The sequence below is a fragment of the Pseudorca crassidens genome, chromosome 4 (genome assembly GCF_039906515.1).
Source record: "Pseudorca crassidens isolate mPseCra1 chromosome 4, mPseCra1.hap1, whole genome shotgun sequence".
Taxonomy (NCBI): Eukaryota; Metazoa; Chordata; class Mammalia; order Artiodactyla; family Delphinidae; genus Pseudorca; species Pseudorca crassidens.
In genome coordinates this window covers 84,921,098-84,942,271 of record NC_090299.1, presented here as the reverse complement: position 1 = coordinate 84,942,271, position 21,174 = coordinate 84,921,098, and the positions used below count along the sequence as shown (strand labels likewise).

General features: G+C 36.7%; 1 non-coding gene across 1 annotated transcript; it reads right to left on the bottom strand.

Annotated features, from left to right (window-relative positions):
* Nucleotides 1-4,185: 4,185 nt before the first annotated feature.
* On the bottom strand, nucleotides 4,186-4,311 carry LOC137224161 (small nucleolar RNA SNORA40). Its single transcript, XR_010943261.1, has one exon. It is a non-coding gene; the product is annotated as a small nucleolar RNA SNORA40 (small nucleolar RNA).
* Between the last annotated feature and the right edge of the window lie 16,863 nt (nucleotides 4,312-21,174).

Sequence of the window (21,174 nt, the reverse complement as noted above, 5' to 3'; positions counted from 1 at the left end):
CTCTTCCCTCTTGCATCTCCCTCCCTCCCACCCTCCGTATCCCACCCTCTAGGTGGTCACAAAGCACCGAGCTGATATCCCTGTGCTATGCGGCTGCTTCCCACTAGCTATCTACCTTACGTTTGGTAGTGTATATATGTCCATGCCTCTCTCTCGCTTTGTCACAGCTTACCCTTCTCCCTCCCGATATCCTCAAGTCCATTCTCTAGTAGGTCTGTGTCTTTATTCCTGTCTTACCCTTAGGTTCTTCATGACATTTTTTTCTTAAATTCCATATATATGTGTTAGCATACGGTATTTGTCTTTCCCTTTCTGACTTACTTCACTCTGTATGACAGACTCTAGGTCCATCCACCTCATTACAAATAGCTCAATTTCGTTTCTTTTTATGGCTGAGTAATATTCCATTGTATATATATGTGCCACATCTTCTTTATCCATTCATCCGATGATGGACACTTAGGTTGTTTCCATCTCCGGGCTATTGTAAATAAAGCTGCAATGAACATTTTGGTACATGACTCTTTTTCAATTATGGTTTTCTCAGGGTATAGGCCCAGTAGTGGGATTGCTGGGTCATATGGTAGTTCTATTTGTAGTTTTTTAAGGAACCTCCATACTGTTCTCCATAGTGGCTGTACCAATTCACATTCCCACCGGCAGTGCAAGAGTGTTGCCTTTTCTCCACACCCTCTCCAGCATTTATTGTTTCTAGATTTTTTGATGATGGTCATTCTGACTGGTGTGAGATGATATCTCATTGTAGTTTTGATTTGCATTTCTCTAATGATTAATGATGTTGAGCATTCTTTCATGTGTTTGTTGGCAGTCTGTATATCTTCTTTAGAGAAATGTCTATTTAGGTCTTCTGCCCATTTTTGGATTCTTTGTTTGTTTTTTTGTTATTGAGCTGTGTGAGCTGCTTATAAATTTTGGAGATTAATCCTTTGTCAGTTGCTTCATTTGCAAATATTTTCTCCCATTCTGAGGGTTGTCTTTTGGTCTTCTTTATGGTTTCCATTGCTGTGCAAAAGCTTTGAAGTTTCATTAGGTCCCATTTGTTTATTTTTGTTTTTATTTCCATTTCTCTAGAAGGTGGGTCAAAAAGGATCTTGCTGTGATTTATGTCATAGAGTGTTCTGCCTATGTTTTCCTCTAAGAGTTTGATAGTTTATGGCCTTACATTTAGGTCTTTAATCCATTTTGAGCTTATTTTTGTGTATGGTGTTAGGGAGTGATCTAGTCTCATACTTTTACATGTACCTGTCCAGTTTTCCCAGCACCACTTATTAGAGAGGCTGTCCTTTCTCCACTGTACATTCCTGCCTCCTTTATCAAAGATAAGGTGACCATATGTGCGTGGGTTTATCTCTGGGCTTTCTATCCTGTTCCATTGATCTATCTTTCTGTTTTTGTGCCAGTACCATACTGTCTTGATTACTGTAGCTTTGTAGTATAGTCTGAAGCCAAGGAGCCTGATTCCCCAGCTCCGTTTTTCGTTCTCAATATTGCTTTGGCTATTTGGGGTCTTTTGTGTTTCTATACAAATTGTGAAATTTTTTGTTCTAGTTCTGTGAAAAATGCCAGTGGTAGTTTGATAGGGATTGCATTGAATCTGTAGATTGCTTTGGGTAGTAGAGTCATTTTCACAATGTTGATTCTTCCAATCCAAGAACGTGGTATATCTCTCCATCTATTTGTATCATCTTTAATTCCCTTCATCAGTGTCTTATAATTTTCTGCATACAGGTCTTTTGTCTCCTTAGGTAGGTTGATTCCTAGATACTTTATTCTTTTTGTTGCAGTGGTAAATGGGAGTGTTTTCTTGATTTCACTTTCATATTTTTCATCATTAGTGTATAGGAATGCCAGAGATTTCTGTGCATTAATTTTGTATCCTGCTACTTTACCAAATTCATTGACTAGCTCTAGTAGTTTTCTGGTAGCATCTTTAGGATTCTCTATGTATAGTATCATGTCATCTGCAAACAGTAACAGCTTTACCTCTTCTTTTCTGATTTGGATTCCTTTTATTTCCTTTTCTTCTCTGATTGCTGTGGCTAAAACTTCCAAAACAATGTTGAATAATAGTGGTGAGAGTGGGCAACCTTGTCTTGTTCCTGATCTTAGTGGAAATGCTTTCAGTTTTTCACCATTGAGGACAATGTTGGCTGTGGGTTTGTCATATATGACCTTTATTATGTTGAGGAAAGTTCCCTCTATGCCTACTTTCTGGAGGGTTTTTATCATAAATGGGTGTTGAATTTTGTCGAAAGCTTTCTCTGAATCTATTGAGATGATCATATGGTTTTTCTCCTTCAGTTTGTTAATATGGTTTATCACATTGATTGATTTGCATATATTGAAGAATCCTTGTATTCCTGGAATAAACCCCACTTGATCATGGTGTCTGATCCTTTTGATGTGCTGTTGGATTCTGTTTGCTAGTATTTTGCTGAGGATTTTTACATTTATGTTCATCAGTGATATTGGCCTGTAGTTTTCTTTCTTTGTGACATCCTTGTCTGGTTTTGGTATCAGGGTGATGGTGACCTCGTAGAATGAGTTTAGGAGTGTTCTTCCCTCTTTTATATTTTGGAAGAGTTTGAGAAGGATAGGTGTTAGCTCTTCTCTAAATGTTTTATAGAATTCGCCTGTGAAGCCATCTGGTCCTGGGCCTTTGTTTGTTGGAAGATTTTAAATCACAGTTTCAATTTCAGTGTTTGTGATTGGTCTGTTCATATTTTCTATTTCTTCCTGATTCAGTCTTGGCAGGTTGTGCATTTCTAAGAATTTGTCCATTTACATTAGCTGATTTTGAATGTGTTTAGCATTAACCAGTTTTTTAGACATAAAATCATCCCTGAGTTAAGTGATTAAAATACAGGGTTTTTTGTTGTTGTTGTTTTGGTATGTACAAAATTGGGGAATAAACATAACAAGACACAACTAATTTATTATTCTGTCCCCACATTATCCAGAATGGACAATCTTGCCTTTTTAAAACTATCCATCTTAATGATACTCAGTAACCCTTGATCATCATAAATGCAAACTCATTCATGCATAGACTGTGTCAAAGTCCAGGTTTTCCCTGACTTCCACAAAACGCTGATTTTAAATAACCTGAGACCAGATTAATGCAGATTAATTGTGTGCCTTCCATGATGTTCTTTTGACCTTTTCATATGAATGAATCACTTTAGCCTTTAGCCCTTCTGACTGCTTTTTATTAGAAGTCTGCAAATATCTAGTAATGAGGTGCTTGAAATTGAACAAAGAGTGTTCACGGCTCTTCTTGTTGGGGGCAATTAACAATCTCCCATCTCTATCACCTTAATAACATTTAAATATGAGTAGACCAAAGATTTATTTTTATCTGCTTTAGAGATGCCTATGTGACTGCTGGGCTTAATAAAAATGGTCAGTGATAATAAAGTATTTCTTCACTTGCTCCAAACAAATTTTATATCACAAAGCAATAACAAAACTAGTAAACAAAACAAAACAAACACTTCATCATCATCAGAGATATGTTTTTTAAAGTTTTTTTTATTATGTGTAAAATAGGCAAAATTATTTGTCAATAAATTTTTAAGGAATTTCACATGTTCTGATTCTTTCTACTGCCAATCACCTTAGTTCCTCCAAACTAATAATCTTCAAGATAAAATAGCCCTTTCAAAAAAAAGTTGTCATGTGAGTTAGCCCTGTATAACAAATATAAAGGTAAGGTTCCATCTTCAGAGATGCTCATGTAAGATTCTGAAGGCAGCCTCCCCTCTCTTAGTAACCAGGCAATCCGTAATGTAATAAACACAATTCTTTTAGTTAGGCTTCTTTGATCCCCAGCGGAATATGGACACACTTCAGAATTCTCCGCCTGTAATCTATGGGATCCAATTTCCTCAAGCGATTTACCTTAGGACATGTTTAGGGTCAGGAGGTGGATCTGCCTGGTTCTGAATTTGACATCCTTTTTAAAATCCAGACACTGTGTTCAAGATAAAAGCCTAAAAAAAGAAGCCATCTTTGTTTCATGTCAACACTAAAATTAGAGTACTAAATCAATACAGCTGATAATTTAAAAGCTTAAAATATGAATGAAATTATCAGCTCTATAGTCCTGGAAGCAATCTTTATGTTTATCAATACACCTCCATCACTTGATTCTCTTTTAGGTATCATGTTCCTTTTTATCTGTATCAAAACTCATACTGAACAATGAGTTCTTATTGCAAATGAGGATTTATTTTTACACCTATCTAGAAATCTTTGTCCACAAATTAAACAAAAACAAACAAAAGCGCTAGTATGTTCTTTTAATTTAAATTTTTTCCAGTTTTATTGAGATATAATTGACACACAGACTATATGAATTTAAGTTGTACAGCATAATGATCCGACTTACAAATATTGTGAAATGATTATCACAGTAAGTTTAGTTAACATTCATCATCTCATATAGATACAAAAAATTTTTTTTTTCCTTGTAATGAGAACTCTCAGGATCCACTCTCAACAAATTTCATATATACTAATAGCAGTGTTAATTATAACTGTCATGTTGTGTATCATCTATCCCTAGTACCTACTTATCTAATAACAGGAAGTTTGTACCTTTTGACCACCTTCATCCAGTTTCCCCTCCCTCCCAGTTCTTCTACCTCTGATAATCACAAATCTATCTCTTTTTCTATGAGTTTTTTTTTTTTAAGATCCCACATATTGTGGGATGATACAATATTTGTCTTTGTCTGACATTTCACTTAACATAATGCCCTCAAGTTCCATCCATGTAGTCACAAATGGTAGGATTTCCTTGTTTTTTTAATGGCTGAGTTATAGTCTGCTCATTTCCTTACCCTTTGGAATATATTACTTCATTACTTAAAAAAATAGTTTTTTCTCCTTTCTCTGTGGTATATATATATACCACAACTTCTTTATCCATTCATTTATTGATGCACACTTAGGTTGTTTCCATGTCTTGACTATTGTAAATAATGATGCTATGAACATGGGGGTGCAGATATCTCTTCATCATAGTGTTTTCATTTCCTTTAGATATACACCGAGAAGTAGAATTGCTGGATCCTATGGTAGTTCTATTTTTAATTTTTTGAGGAACATCCATATTGTTCTCCTTAGTGGTTTCACCAACTTACAATCCTACCAAGTGAACAAGGGTTCCCTTTTCCCCACATCCTTGCCAGCATTTGTTATCACTTGTCTTTTTTATGATAGCCATTCTAACAGGCATGAAGTGATATCTCATTGTGGTTTTGATTTGTATTTCCCTAATTATTAGTAATGTTGAACACCTTATCATGTACCTATTGGTCATTTGTATGTCATCTTCAGAAAAAATGTCTGTTCAGGTCCTTTGCCAATTTTTTAATTGGATTATTTGTTCTTTCATTATTGAGTTGTATGAGTTCTATATTTTGGATATTAAGCCCTTATCAGATGTATGCTTTGAAAATATTTTTTCCTATTCCATGGCTTGTCTTTTCATTTTGTTAATCATTTCTTTTGTTATGCAGAAGCTTTTTAGTTTGATGTAATCCCCTTGTTTATTTTTGACTTTGTTGCTTGTGCTTTAGGTGTCATATCCAAAAAATCATTGCCAAGACCCATGTCAAGATTTTCCCTTTGAGACATATGCTTTTATTTTCACTGATTTTTATTGCTTATTTCTATTCATGTAAATCTTACCATGACATATGGTAATTAATGCATTTAAATAAAGTCTAATTTTATTTTGCTACTTTGCCATATTTAACTGCTGAGTCACTATGTGTTGCTTGGGTATGTTGTGCAAAGTACACTTTCTTTGTGCATAATCAGTACTGTGCTGTTCATATTTTCTAATCTATTTATACTTAAAAACAAGTTAATTCTCATCTTTACTGATGTTGATTTAGGTTAGTAACATTTAGGCTTTTACTTCTTTTCAGAAAAGAGGATCAAAAATGTTTATTTTCTAGTCTATGACGCTGGATAGCATCTTCTAAAACAATAACTTAAAAAAATGAATATCAGCTTTATTTAGGTAAAATTTATACCCAATAAATTTGCTATAACAAGTGTAGAGTCTTGACAAATATAATACAGCTATGTAAGTACTACTACAATCCAGATAAGAATATTTCTATTTCTCTGCAAAATTACATCCTTCTTTTTTACACTAAATCCCATACCTTTCCAACCCTGCCCCCTCCACACACATACGCCCATCACTATAGTTCTTTGTTTTCTAGAATTTCATATTAATAGAATCGTAGGGTATATAGTCTTATGTCTAGCTTTATTCTTTAACATTATCGCTTTTGAGGTTCATGCTATTGTTGCATTTATCAGTAGTTTTTTCTTTTCTTTATTGCTCAGAAATACTGTATCATGTGGATATACCATGATTTAGTTTATCCATTCCCTGATTGATGGGCAATTCCCTGATTGATTTGGGGTTTTAGGTATTGTGGTATGATGGAATATATACGGTCTTTGTCCACAGTTTCTGGAACAGAGATTAAAAAATCCTGGAATTCCTTATGTGATAAGAATGTCTTTGTTACGTTAATGAGGTGACTCATGTTGGGGGGGACCCAAGATAGCATCAGGGTGGGGACTGGTCACCAGAATGGACTAGCACATGATCAATGGGTTGGATGTTTTAGCTCCTAACCTTCAAGGATGGAAGGGGAGCCAGAGATTGAGTTCAGTCATGTGGCCAATATTTAATCAGTCATGCCAACATAATGAAATTTTGATAAAACTCTGGCCATGAGGTTTGGTATAGCTTCCTATTTGGTGAACACATTGATGTGTTGGGATGGTGATGGTTCCTGACTCCACTGGCAGAAGGCATGGAAGCTCCCCATCCTGGACCCTCCCAGACCTTGTCATAAGTATCTCTTATGTTTAAAGATTCCTAAATTGTATCCTTTATAATAAAACCGTACTCATAAGCAAAGTACTTTCTATGAATTCCATGAGCTGTTCTCATGAATTAGAATAATTAGAATAAGTGTGGGTAGCCCCCGAACTTGCAGCTAGTGTCTGAAGTGAGGGCAGTCGTGTGGAGCACTAAACCTTTAAAACCTCTGGAGTCTGATTCTAACTTTGGGTATCCACTTGGGGCAGAAATGAAATAAATATTATGAATAAAACTGCTATGAATATTCATATACACGTATTTGTGTGGACATAAGTTTTTACTTCTAGGAGTGGGATTACTGGGCTTTATGGTAACTTTATAAGAAACTTCCAAACTGTTTTCCAAGTGTGTGTACTATTTTGCATTCTCTCTAGCGTTGTATGAGAATTCTAGTTACTCTACACCTTTGCCAACCTTTGATATTATTTGTCTTTTGAATTTTAGTTATTCACACAGGTGTCTAGTGGTACCTCATTGTAGTTTTAAATTCACATTTCCTTGATTAAACCAAATAAAACTTTAAAGTCCACTCTGTAAATGATAGTTCCATGTGCTATTTAATTTTTAATCCACTGTATTCTTACAGACGTAGATATATATTTGTGTCGTAAATTTATGGAGAGTTGCTATAAAAAACATCTTTTCTTCACAGTTTGCATTGAAGATGTACTTTAAATGGTATTTCCTTCTCTAAGTTATTTAAAAGCCTTTGGAATTTCCCTCAGCTATTTTGATTTTAAGTCCTCTTAATATTTCTTATAGTCTGCTCATTTCCTTACTCTTTGGAATATATTACTTCATTCCTTAAAAAAATAGTTTTTTCTCCTTTCTCTGCCCCCTACTCTCCCCGCAATCCTTAAGACTTTAGGAGATGATGCTATATTTTTTGTTCATTCCTTCTTTATTCCTACTTTCCAAGATGGGTTTTTGGTTCTGTCTTGTTGTGTTTGTTTGTTTTCACATTTCTCTTTAACATTTGTGAAGTGAAGGTAGTTACTTCTTGTTTTTGATTTTCTACAATTTAAAAAAAAGCATTTCTAAGCCAGTTTGGCCTAAATTAGTTGGTGAATCTGATTCACTACTCTTGGAATCCTAAAGAAAATGCAGCGTAATTTAAATTGACATAGATATCAGAAACATAAAGAAAGAGTACTAATACGCTGAGAATAGTTCTTTAAAATAGTGCTTAGTTTATCCCTTATTATGTTTATGGTATTTTTTTCACCTTTTTATGAACTGAAGTTAATATTAGATGGTATTTGAGAAATGATGATAGATGGATGGTTCTGCAGTTTTGAAATTGTCCCCAAGTTATTCTGAGAGCCAGCCCCTTCCATGAGAATCAGAGCAGTAGCCTTTAGTAACTGGTGCAAGCAAACTGGTGTAGGAATGTGGATTGGGTGTGTGCTGGTGGGCAGAGAAATGGTAAAGAGTGACATCATCCTAGAGATTACAAATTTTAGACTGTGCATGGGGAAGGAGAATGGAGTTAATGATAAAAAGAAAATAAAAACTGATTTAGAGAAATAGTACTAGAAATATTTAGAAGAACCAGAAAGTACCTTAAAAGAAGGATAACATGATACTTCATAGAGAAAGTATGAGAAAGAACAGAATCTCTCTTGAATGTTTTTCTTTGTTATAATGGCAAAGGGAGATTCAAAACCAAGACATTTATTGGGAAACATTCAGGGAAGTATTGAGATAGAATTTGAGAGGTTGTGAAGTGTAGAGTTTTGATGTCAAGATAGGGATAAACTTGTGGCTCAGACAGAAGGGAAGAATTATAATTTCACAGAGATTAAATAAACATTTAATGAAAGATTTCTTAGAGATGGAAGTAGAAGAAAGAGGCAACCAGAAGTAGAATTGGGTAGGCGTTATTTGTTAACTTATAAGGAATTCAAGTTAGTAACTCAATGAATTCAAGATTTTATTAAATAAGTTACTTTCATTTAAACTTACTTTTACTAAATAAATTAATACCCTATAACTACTTGACTGTATGGATTATGATGCAGTTCAAATTTGGGGGGAGGAGTAAAGTAGTAAGTAGTAAATCAGAAAGATCAAAATCCTTGAGGGAGAGCCTCTAGCAAACTGTTAAAATAAGCAGTAGGTAAAGTGCCAGATGAAGCTTCTCTTTGATTCTAACTTTGGGTCTTTATTTTATCCCATCGATAGGCATCCAACAATGTAAGGGACATGAGGTACTAGAAAGAAGGCAGGGAAGGAGTTTGAGAGAGTTCCAGTTGGATTTTGTCATTACCCTGTGATATGAACTTGGGCAAGGTCATCAGTTTTCTCATCTGTAAAAAGGTTAAAAATAGTGATAAGTTTATGATGTAGACTGGATATATGTACATTATTGTGTGGCTGAGATTTATGTTAAAGTCCTTGGAAAAGAGTCTAGAACATTGTTTGACTTTTTTTTGGATAATTTTCTTCAGATTTATTGTATATACTATGCAAATACACACACACATGTATATACATCTAAAAAAACCTGGATATCATATTATAGATGATTTGTGCATGCATTTAAAGTTTTACAAAAGGCATATATGTTTATTTATAAATAATCTACAAATCTACAAAATTTACAAATACATTTGTTGAAAAAAGAAAAAATAAAGAAGAAAATAAAAATTACTGATATTTTTTCCACCTAGAGATAGCAATTATTAATATATATGTGTATGTGTCTCCCATCTGTCTTCTATATGTATAAATGCATGACAGTTTTGTTTTACAAACTGCATTCATATTATATATTCTATTTATTTATTTATTTATTTAAATTTTTAAATTTATTTTTGGCTGCGTTTGGGTCTTTGTTGCTGCGTGTGGGCTTTTTCTAGTTGCAGCGAGCAGGGCCTACTCTTCGTTGTGGTGCGTGGGCTTCTCATTGCAGTGGCTTCTCTTGTTGCGGAGCATGGGCTCTAGACGCACAGGCTTCAGTAGTTGTGGCACGTAGGCTCAGTAGTTATGGCACACAGGCTTAGTTGGTCCATGGCATGTGGGATCTTCCCAGACCAGGGCTCGAATCTGTGTCCCCTGCGTTGGCAGGCGGATTCTTAACCACTGTGCCACCAGGGAAGTTCCTATATATTCTATTTAGAATGTATACTGATTTATTCACTTAACATTATAAAATGAGCATTTCGGATAGCTTCTTTTGATGTTTCACGATTGTGGAACCCCCTTGGGTCTGTAATGGGGCCAGGGAGTTGACACTTGTCTGAAGAGGTTGTGAGAAGACAACTTTGATGCTAACTTAAACCACAAAAAATGCTGGGAAAATTGGTCAATTTTGGGCTTCCTGATAGGTCACTTTTTTTTAAACTCGGGAAAGTTTTTCAAACCAAACTGTGAACAGACGGATCTGACCTGTATCCCAGTGTTTGGCCTTGCTGTAATTTGTTTTTGACATTTCTAAAATTATTGCTGCCTATAACAGCAACTATTCCAGAAATATGAATAGGAATACCCATTAGGGAAGTGAGTTTCTATGGTCAATGTTTCCTGAATGTCGTAGCTGGGAAGAAAAAATTAAAGCAACCTCATTGATTTTTGCTTGCCCAAGCAAAAGAAGTGTATTGTGAAATTCATGCGTCCATTCAAATTGAGTGCCTGTCATGTGCAAGTTACTGTGAATCCCAGGGGATACAGAGCACAAGCCCTTTTCTTGAAAAACTCATCATCTACCATGTGTGATAAAATACTGACAGATAATTACAGTGGAAGCTGATACCTTACATTTCTGTTGTTCACCAGGAAATAACATCAAAAGGAAACCAGGATTTGTAAGTGGTTTTGACAATATTTTTAAAATATTTTTCTGGGCTTGAATAAAAAGAGAGTATTGAGAACTTAAAACATTAGCTTCATTAAAAAATTGACCAGATTCTATTATTTTATTATATACCCATTTTCTCTTTTATTTTAATTAATCCAGATATCTAAGTAGAAATTTCATTATAAAACAGAATCTTTCCATATGATGAGATTTTAGAGAGGTGGAAAGTGGCCGATGAACACTAATTAATGGTTAAGTTATTGTAATGACATGAAGACAAATTGTTTTGATACTTTAAAATAATTATAAAGCTGACATTGCTGTACTGAAAAGCTGAGCCTAAGTATTGCTCGGTCTTTTTGTTCTAATTAGATTTTATTTATTTCCAATATCTTTCAAAGGGACTGAGGAAAGATCACAAAAATGATCTATTATGCAGCTACGTCATTTGAACTTTTTAAAAACAAAATAATTCTTGATATGGCAGAAATCCGTATGACGCCAGGCTTTCTTCAGTAAACTCATAAACAAATGGCAGTAGTAACATCTTTAAATCAATTTCTCAAATGCCTCTTATCTGTGGCTCCTACAAATACACGTTATATCACTGTGTAATAACGGGGGAAAGTATTTCCAGGATTCAGAACAGGCTCATCAAAATTCAATTTAGAGAAATACAAAACAGAAAGAAAAAGAAAGCCCTCAAACTTCAATCAATGAGGGATCAAACAACAACTTTTAGGAGAGACTATTTACTGATTTTATTAGGTCACATGTATCCTATAAACAAATATGACCAATACTCTGCATGCACTCTTTCTAGTCCTTGGTTTAGAATAGTAAATTGGCTTAGTGTCCGTTGTTGCCAAATACAGCATTAACTGAAAGTCCTTCACTGAGACCCTTATTTAAATGTACTGGGAATTTACATGCTTAAATAAAGCCTTGGATTGGAGAACAGTGAGATGTGTGAACGTCAAAATATTTAACAACCATATGGCATGGAGATCAACCAGTCAGAAAAGATGCTGCCTGTAACCAACAAATACGGTACTACTGGTGACTAACAGCTGGATGTCAGCTTTCACTGGTGTTTGTGAGATTTTGCCTGAGGGAATATTTACTCTGGAGAATTAGAAGAGATTAGATTAATGGGAGACAAATCAAACCTCCCTTTTGCACCCAGAGGAGCAGTATGTCAGAGGCCCTAGTGACTACATCTTTGCATACATACAAAGGAGCAGCTTCGAAGTAATTTTATTTATTTAGCAAACACTTATTAAATGTCTGCTGTGTTAACCTGGGAGTTCATCTATTAAACTTTTCCCATTATGTACTCAACTTTATTTAAAATAAATGATAGAGCTGGAATGAAATTTGAAAGGGTCATAAATAAATAAAGCCTTTTTTTTTTTCCAAATGAGGAAACTGAGGCCCAGACTGATTAAGTAACAAATGTTTTTTAGGTATTTCCCATGTACCAAACATTTTTCTAGGTGCTGAGGATATATAAAGCGTGAGCACTCTCCTTTCAGGGAGTGCACATTCAAGAGTAAAGAGAGAGAAAATAAACAACTAAGGCAACAAGATGCTTTCAGTAGTGATGAGAGCCAAGAAGATGAGGAAAGAGTGGGATGTGACAGAGTGACTGTGATTGAGAATTGGCCACTTTAAAGTTGGTGTTTAAGAAACTCTATTTGACAAGGTGACATTCAACTGTGACCTGAATGTAAAGGAGAAGCCAGGCTTACAAAGATATGAGGCAGACTTTTTAAGCAGAGGAACAAGTGTAAAGACAGGTTTGGCATGCAGGAAACACAGAATGAAGGCCTGTGTCACTTAGTTTGCAAACAGACACCTGTACATGGAGGGCAAGGAGAGACCAAAGAAAGAGGCAGAATGTTCCTGACTGGTAGGTGGCAGGCTTAATAAGCAGGGAACTTACATTTGGGTAGCAGCAAGACCAGTAGATTTCCACACCCGCCAGAATCTTAAAGGTTTATATAGAGGCCTTAATTGGGTTTAGCTATGTATATTGTCCAGATGGTTACAACAACACATTACTCTCTTCAAGCTGCGTCCTTGGAACAACTCCCACTGTGGGAATGGTGGGCAGAACATACATTCCAAGGACGGGGTCGGGGTGGCAAGGAGCCTCTGATTTCCCAGGTCCAGCTTGAGGGTCAACCAGCAGCCGTCACATCCTCTTGATGAAATCCTCCAACAGTCTCTGGAGTGAAGGGAGTAAACTAGATGAAGCTGAAGAGATGGGAGGGGCTAGATCACAGAAGGCTTTCAGGTCTTGGTGAGGAGTTTGTTTTTTATTCTAAGTACTGTGGAAATATATTTATATTTACACTTATAATTATTGCCTACTATACATAGCATGTATGTATACATGACATGAGACTGATAATATCTGATGTATATTTTTGAAAGATCATTCCAACAGAAGGAGGATCACTGTAGGAGGCTATTTTAGTTATGTGAAAGGTAATGACATTGTGAGCTATAGTAGTAGATGTGAGTCTGAGAGAAGAGTATGGTTATAGGACTTATTTTGAATATCAAGGATGAAGCAAAGGAATCAAGTTTGCTTCTTCGTTTTTTGATCAGTGTTCTAGGTTGATGGCAATGCTGGTAAACTGAGATGGATACACAGGGGAAAGACTAGATGGATTGCAGGAGAAATCAAGAATTCTGTTCTGGACACATGAACTATGAGGTGCCTGTAGGCTATCTTCATAGAGATGTCTGGTGGGCTATTGGACTGTTGTCAACTTGTAGATGAGTCCTATTTATAAGGGCATGCTGCATGCCTTCCTGCTTCTGTTTATGGCTCATATGTTACTGCAGAATAAAAAGTGAAAAGCTGGGTCAAACATTGGCCAAATCTTTATCTTAATTTCTTGCCTGGTGCCATTGCCTGATATGCCTGTTTGATTTGTTTTAATCATACTTTGGTCACGTTTTTCTCGTGTACTTCAAACTGTAGATTTCTTGAATTTAATGCCTCTGTTCTATTAAGTCCTGGTGATGGTCAAGCTGGCTGATGTTTGGAACCAGGGTAAGATGTTATTATTTTTCTTCTTGCACATGCTCTTCCCACTGTAATTATCTCCTTAATGGTACTTCACAGGAGGCAGCAGCTTCGTGTTTCAGTCTTTCTCTGTGACATCCAAACCCGAAACCTCAGGGAGAGCTTTATATATCTCTGCCCTTTACTTGTTGAATCTATTGCCAAATCTTGCTGCTTCACTTTATATTTGCAGCATTTTTTGTCTCCCTCCACTTCTGCTCTTGCCTTTACCTGAATGATTCTTGTCATTGAAACACTTTGCCCATAAGCAGTCCACCTGTTCAATTTCTGCCTACTGCCTCTGTTCAAATTGATCCTTTTTGCAGTTCTGGCATTTCCATTCTTACTCTTAAATCTTACATGGGCTTCCCATCCCCTCAAGAGTCAAGTTCACAATCCTTGCCCACGTCAGGTGGTCAAGCTCTGAGTGAGTTTGTTTTTCTCATCCCATCCAACATGTCTGGCTTCTTTCACTTTTTCTAGGCTTTCAGAATTCTCTTCTTCATAACTGTTTCAAATTCTCCTTTAAGCAGACCCAGTCTTTTTAAGGGCTATTCAAAATACAAGAAAAACAAGACTATTTTTTGTCATTTCTTGCTGAAGTATATTTCAATTACTCATGATATAAGTTCAGCATATTAGATGTTTATCTAATAAAGTGAATATGCAACACACATAGAGTTATTTTACTTCGTAGTTCCTCTAAAATGTACCTATCCCAAGCCAAAAAGGCACTGACAGAAAATGATCTAATTATGCCCTTCCGGCAGGTATAAGGAGAGCCTCGCAAAAGTGTGGCGCTTTGGAACGAGCCAATAAGGTGAATGAAAAAATGTTATTGATTACAAAGTGCCTATTTTTACTCTGATCTTTGATTTTGTTAGACATATTATTATATGTATTAATATATAGGTGTCAGGATGCTCAAAGTAAAAAGGGGAATTGAGTTAGTAAGCACCAGTTGCCATGTGAGCAGAGACCTGTTTGTGTCATAGATCTTGGCAAAGATCAAACCGGAGATCAAAGGCTTTGATAAAATATGACTGAGCTTAGCGCCTCATCACCTCTTCCTACAAGTGGTGGGGAGTAGTATGTGACTGTCTGCTGCCTGAGGTGTGCCTCTAACAGGGAGTCCACATAAGAGCCACTGGCTGGGACTGAGGTCAACCTGGATGGTAATGATGATGATCAGGGCTGATAGAGGAGATGAGGTGCCAGGTTCCAGCAGGAGTTAACATAACAGATACCAAGGTATTAAAGCAGCCAAGCTTACTGTGATCTCAGACAGATGTGACAGCAGCTGGAGAAAGCGGCAGGAGCAAAACAAGCAGCAGTGGCTTCAAAGAAAGCTGAAAGATTTCAGCTTTAGGTCAGTGGTATTTGGGAAACTCTCAGAGAGGAGAGCTTTGGGTGTCTATTTTTCTATCACTGCCATTATTTTCAAAGCGCTTTAAACTTAGCTAACTCTGTCTACTCCTTTATGCTGATACACGCCACCTAAATCCACATCTAAAAGGCGTGTACTTACCTGGGTCTGGTATAGGTAATAAATATTTGGCATTCTCCATAAATATTTGTCAAAGGGAGGAAAGAAGGAAAAATGGGAGGGAAAATTGGTTGGAGGGTAAAACATATATGTAAATTTCCAACTAAGTGGTACTCATAAGAGCAAGACTGGTATTATAAGTAGGTAGCAGGCAAAATGGCAACATTTGAGGAAGTAGATCTGTTTCCTTATTTTTTCCCCAATACCTGTCTGTGAAATTTACATTGTTACATATTCATTCCCAAGTGTCATGAATCTTTTCAGGCTTGAAGAGCTTCTTATCAAAATGTAAATAACTCTTGTGAAGGAATGCATCTTAACTATTATATGTTTGACTTACTTTAGTTGACAACTAGTTAAACACATGGCCATTTTGGAAAAGGCACAGACCAGATATCTAGGTGGGTTTCTATACTCCAGATTTCAGGAGAAAAATCGATTTTAATTCACTCTAACAAGTTAGGAGCCCTCCTTCCTTCTATTTTACAATTCTGGATAGTTCTAGCACTGACAAAAAGAATCAGGTCTCACCTTATAAAGTGACATTAAACCTGATTTCACATGGTACATTTGATTCATTCCATGGAAATATTTTGATGCTAATATAAAGTACAACACATTCAAGCAAAGGAACATATATATGCAATGGTATACACACAATGGGTGTGTGTGTGTGTGTGTGTGTGTGTGTGTGTGTGTGTGTGTATGTGTGTATTTGTAGCTGGGAAGGAGTTAAGTTCAGAGGGGTTTCTTTGAGCTTGTTATTGCTGACCAATAATTCACAGAGCTCAGATAAAGAGTTTCAGACACTATTATATTATTTACTCAGGAAACAAACCTGGAGAATCAGCACCTCCAATGACATGCTAAACTCTACAGCTAGTCTCATCACTATTTTCTAAAGACAGTTGAGAGCCTGGTAAGGTGCAGAAATTAATGTGCAGTGAGTATAAATTCAAGTTTCAAATAATTAGCCTCCTGTGGAGCAATTCTTCACCATCAACAAATATCCCAGTACTCTCTCTGTTATTTTGATGAAGGCCAATTGGCCGAGGTTGAATTGCTTGGAAAAATTCCTTCAGGAATGAAATGAGGAAACTGTGAGAAATGAACCATTTTTACTCATTGTTTTGGTACATGTTTGTGACACAGTGCTTTGGGAAATATTTAAACTTATACCTAATTTGAGTTTTGGTTGCTGTGACCCTGTCAGTGGTTTCTCATTGTTTTGCCATTATCATAATCTCGGCTGGTCCAATTTGGATTCTGTTTTGGAAACGACTGAGACTGAATTTACCCAACTTCTGTCTGAATTTTCCCAATGTTTGTAATTGGCTAGATGATTTAGGCCGTATTCAAAAAATAAACTTTTGAGCATACTTGATCAATACTTTTATAATTCAAGGGAGGTAATATCCCAATCAATCAGTTATTCAACATGGGCTCTGGTGGGAGTCAGATCTAAGGATGAATCCCAGCTCTATCACTTATGAGCTGTGGATACTGGGCAAGTCATTTAATCCTGCTATACCTCAGTTTCATCAGCTATAAAATGGATAGTACTTCAAGAATCTGCGGTGAGCATGAAATGAAATAATGTATATAATATTCTTAGCTATTATTTAACACTTTACAATATACTAGGTAATGAGCTAGAACAGCTCTGTCCAATAGGAGTATAATGCAAGCCACATATTTAATTTAAAATTTTCCAGTAGCTACATTAAAAAAGTTTAAAAGATGAAATTAATTTTAATAATATATTTTACATATTCTACCATGTCGAAATATCATTTCAACATATAATCAAAGAGCTATTTTACATTTTTTCCCTCATTACTGTCTTCAATCCAGTGTGTGTTGTATACTTACGACATACTTTGATTTGAATGCTAAATTTTCAACGGATAATGTAAAGAGTAGTCCTGGCAAACAGATAAAGTTGTGTTTAACTAAAACCTATTTTACCCTGCTTCAGTTTATAAATGTAAATGAATTAAAATTAAATAAAATTGAAAGTTCAGTCTTTTAGTTGCACTAGCCACATTTCTAGTGTTTAATGTTAACACTTGGCTAGTGGGTTGATGGTACTGGATATCACACGGCTAGAAAGACTGGATATAAGGAAGTAAGTGTCCAGAGCATACGGGCTGGAGTCTTCACCTGCTTAGTCTTATTAAAAACCTTAGCTGAGGGTCCGCCTGCCAATGCAGGGGACGCGGGTTCGTGCCCCGGTCCGGGAGGATCCCGCATGCCACGGAGCGGCTGGGTCCGTGAGCCATGGCCGCTGAGCCTGCACGTCCGGAGCCTGTGCTCCGCAACGGGAGCGGCCGCAGCAGTGAGAGGCCCGCGTACCAAAACCCCCCCCCCCCAAAACCCCCAAAAAACACAAAAAACCTTAGCTGCCCACTTGTCTCTGCTCTACTCTTCCTACTCATGGAGCCAAAAAAAGGGCAATAAGCAATTACTTCCTGACAACCACCTGGGTCAACCAGATTGGAAGAGGTGGCAAGAAAAGTTGTATTTTATGGCAATATTTGTGGCTCAGGGCAGACTTCCTGCCTTGAGAGCGCCTCCCTGGAGTGTGGAAGCAGGGACATAGTGATGCGAGCAAGTTCAATGATCATGTGTAATCCTGTAAACTTAACTGTGTGCAGAGGGCTACCACCCAAGCAGACCCACCATGAGTGAAATCAGTCCTGGAATAAACCCAAGTGAGCATGTTATTGAGACTGATTTTTGCCCTTGGGAGGCCAAGCTCAGCAGCAGATGGTGGTGACTGTGAAGCTGGGAGTCCTTGCAACTCAGGGCAGATTTACAGCAGTGGCGTGATTGCAGCAGCAGCAGTGAAATTGATACACCTGTTTAAGAGAGCCTTCTCTCACCCTGAGATAAAGGAAATGCAAATATGTCAAAGGCATACTGTCTGTATCTTCTATTTATGGGTAGTCTAGTTGGGAAGATAAACACAAGAAGGGGAAGAGCTTAATTACATATGAGATAAAAGTGCACAACAGTATTATAAAAATGATAAAAAACTAGAAAACTATTAATTACCAAATTAATGTTATCAATAGTAAGGGATGCTGGAATTCACATGAAGGGAGATCATTATGAACTAGGTTCATCTAAGAAGGCAGTCAAACCTGAATTGAGTGTTTCTTGAAAGTTTTTTTTTTTCCCCTGGAGTCAAGTGTATAGATCAAGTAAAAGCACTATGTCAGAACAATACAGGATTTGTTTGCTAGCATGGGGCTAGATCGCCAAAACTGTGAATAGGTCTGTTCAAGATGCTTTTTTTCTCTAGACAATAGACCGTCCTTGAAGGTATGGAGTATGAGTGACAGTATCAAAAAATTGATTTTATTGGAATGTAACTGTTAGAATGACATACTGGTAACAGAATTTTATAGTTTCCTGAGGTATTTGAATTTATCATTTAACAAAATCCTCATTAAAAACTGTGTGAGAAAGATAAGGAAGTGTAAGTATCTTCATTTTTACAGAAAAAGATACTAAGAATCAAGCAATTAAGTTAGTTGCTCAAGGTCGCATGACTAATGAGTGATTACTAGGACTTGAATCCAGGTGTCCTCATATTCAGTCTAGGGTTGAATATCTCCAGTATACGTCAGTATATCTTTTAGAGGTAGAGCTTCTTAAAAATGATGGAATGTTCCTGGTGATTCATGTACTTTTTGATCTATGGAGTAGGGTTATTGGAAGGGATTAGAGTAGGGCTATTGGAAGGGATTGTTTGATTTGTACTGTCCCTGGGCAGTATTATCAATATGTGAAGCTGGTCATCTGTGTTTTCATTTCTTTCAATTTTTCAACCTCACTAAGCCCAAATTCCTCATGTTTCAATAATGTAACCAGAATGGTTATGGCCTCCTACTGCTGGGGCAAAATCCCTAACTCTTGACCACCTTGTGGACGTAAAATGTACCTGTTTCTTGTCTCATTTTTTCTGGAAGTGTCCAACAGATGTAGCAGAGGGTGGTTAACAGTTAATTATTATTATTAATTATTTTACAATCTCTTTAGGTTACTTTTATTTTTAAAAATTTTTTAATTTTCTTTGTAGCTCTGTTCTTTCCCACATGTACCCCATTTTACACTACTTATGAATTCTGGCCAAGTGCTAGCCAGTGTTCAGGCTCCATTCAAGGAGCTTTTTACCCATTAGTTTCCCACCTCTAACTACCCTGCATGTTGGCTATGACCAGCTGGTATTCATCTGGGTTCAAAGCCCAGGCTTTGCCCCATGTCATGTCGTTCAATGAACTTTCCAAGTGGCAGCTGCTCCAGGATCTTCTCAGCCTGATTGATTGTTTTAATTCAGAGGGCAACAATCAGTTGTCAGTTCTTACTACCAATTTCTAGGACTATATCCAAATCAGCCATATGCTCATGTGGCCTGATCTACTACTCTTGAAGCTCTCTTCTTTTTCATGGGCAATATCCTTTGATGATAGATAAAAAAAATCTTCCAACCCCCCAAATTACAGCCAGTATTCATTATGCTTCAATCTCACTGCCGGTGAACTGGTATTTTCTGGTAAAAGTTAAGTTCATCCATGTCAACGCTTCTTGACTAATAAAGTTGGCTACCCACTGAGATCTCATCAGTGGTTTTGCTTTTACTCCAGGTTTACCTTTAGAAGCTCCCTGTTTGCCCTTTTTTCCTTTTGCCTCCTTCCATTCGTGTGGATACAAGTAGATATGCAAGGCTCTTGCTTTAGGATTATAATTCTACCAAGCCAATCAAGAATAGATCGACACCTCGAAGAACAAACTCTTTCTAATTCAGAAGTAGCTGAATCTTATTCTGGATGTGTTTTGTTTGACTCACAAGGTATTATTTATTTGTTTAAAAAAATAAGCCAACACTAAAGACATTAAGTAAATTCACATAACACTATAGATTCTTTGTTTTTCTTAAAAAGTTTGTACATTTGACCATATTGGGCTCACATTCCCACATGGTAACATTTGACCAGAATTGAGTATTAATCGTCCCCGTTCTCTGATTTACCAAAGCTTCCATTACTCATACAGTATACGCATTGCCAGTTATGTGCAGTCTACTTCACCCATTAATATTTCTGTGACTTCTGTAGGCACTTGACATTGTAATCTTTTTCTCTCTAGACCTTTATTTGTGTAGTAAAAAGAATATTTGGAGTTATATGGACAGATATCCAAATCTTGGTTCTGTTCTTTATTAGCAGGGAGTCTTGGAAATTATTTTATTTTTTGTAATTCAGTTAGGATCCCTAATACAATGCCTGGCACATAGAAAGTATTTGTTACTTGATAAGTGGTTTTACTACCTTTACTGCTACAACTGTTGTTACTGTTACTGTGACCATCACTATTACTATTCTCTACATTCTCCAGATCCTCAACAGAGGAGTGCTACCCTATAATCCTCAATGCTCTCTGTTTCTGGGGGGAAGGGAAACACCAGGTTATTGAATCTTGCTGAGTCCAGCAGAGCTATTATCCTGGTCATCCGTGAACCTGTAGTTAATGCCCTATGCTGACCTTAGATGCCAGTCCTCAAAGATAAAAGGTGGTGTCTGTTATGTTCTTTCCAAGTTCTTTCACATGATCATAGGGAATCTTGTGCATATGAGACTTCTCAGCTCTGAGACGCTGATCAGGACCTCTCTGGACTCTGTGAGGTCAGCACATATTCAGGCTGAAGAAATCCTCTGCTAACACCCAGCCCAGAGCAGCATATTATAGCTGTAGGGAGAACTAATTTTTTTTTTTTTTTTTTTTTACTCTCTGTTTTCAAAATG